The sequence below is a fragment of the Egretta garzetta genome, unplaced genomic scaffold (assembly GCF_000687185.1).
Source record: "Egretta garzetta isolate BGI_Z169 unplaced genomic scaffold, ASM68718v1 scaffold968, whole genome shotgun sequence".
Taxonomy (NCBI): Eukaryota; Metazoa; Chordata; class Aves; order Pelecaniformes; family Ardeidae; genus Egretta; species Egretta garzetta.
In genome coordinates this window covers 123,114-123,879 of record NW_009260641.1, presented here as the reverse complement: position 1 = coordinate 123,879, position 766 = coordinate 123,114, and the positions used below count along the sequence as shown (strand labels likewise).

Genomic DNA, 766 nt, shown 5'->3' with positions numbered 1-766 from the left:
TTTTCCTTCTACAGAGGGCCGTCTGCTTTATCTAACAGCCACTACGCCAAGCGGTGCCTGTCCTGAGCGAATTCTTTGTTACAGAAGTTTTCAGGCTGATGAGATAACCCAGAGGCTGGCGGCACTGGCTCCCGGAGGCCGGGCTGTCGGGAAGAGCAGGCGAGGAGAAACACGAGGTATTTCTTGTACTTACTGCTTGGGTTTTGGCTAAGCTGCTTTCTGCCCCGGGTCAGGGGCCACTGAAGGGCGGCTGCTCCACCTGCTGTTGGCAGTGTGAGGCTTTATGCTTCGTCGGGGGCTCTTGCTGGGTTAAAAAAAAGAACAGGGGTAAAAAAAATTAGGTTAGGGGATTTCTGAATTTCTGAGTGGAAGCCGGGCATGCTCCAGAAGAGGTGTGAATTCTGGAAAAGGAGCTTTTTTCTCCTCTCCTCTGTCCTGGGAGCTGCCTGCCTGCTAATGCAGCAGGCGTGGGTGGTGCCTTCGCACCCGGCAGCTGCAGTCACAAGCTCTCGTGATCCGCGATCCCAAGGCGTTGTTGCTAACGTTGTTTTCTGAGAAGGTTCAGCTGAGAGGCTTGGTGTGACAGCACGCTGTCACCTTGCGAGGCGAAATCCTTGTTGTTCTGTTGACACTGAAACTGCAGCGCGTGCCTTACAAAGGCGGCGTGACTCGTTAGCTGTGTCAGCACCGTGCTGACGAGCGTTGGCAGTTCTGGAGTCAGCGGCTCTGGGAGAGGGAGCCTGCTCGGCAGCCGGGGGGGTGGGGG

At 56.0% G+C, this 766-nt stretch overlaps 1 protein-coding gene across 1 annotated transcript in view; it reads left to right on the top strand.

Moving 5' to 3' along the window:
* Nucleotides 1-14: 14 nt before the first annotated feature.
* SLC39A3 (solute carrier family 39 member 3) overlaps nt 15-766 on the top strand; it is a 5,798-nt gene continuing 5,046 nt past the window's right edge. The window contains exon 1 of the mRNA XM_009645563.2: nt 15-176. The gene's annotated coding sequence lies outside the window, so the exon portion shown is untranslated. The remainder of the gene's footprint in view (nt 177-766) is intronic.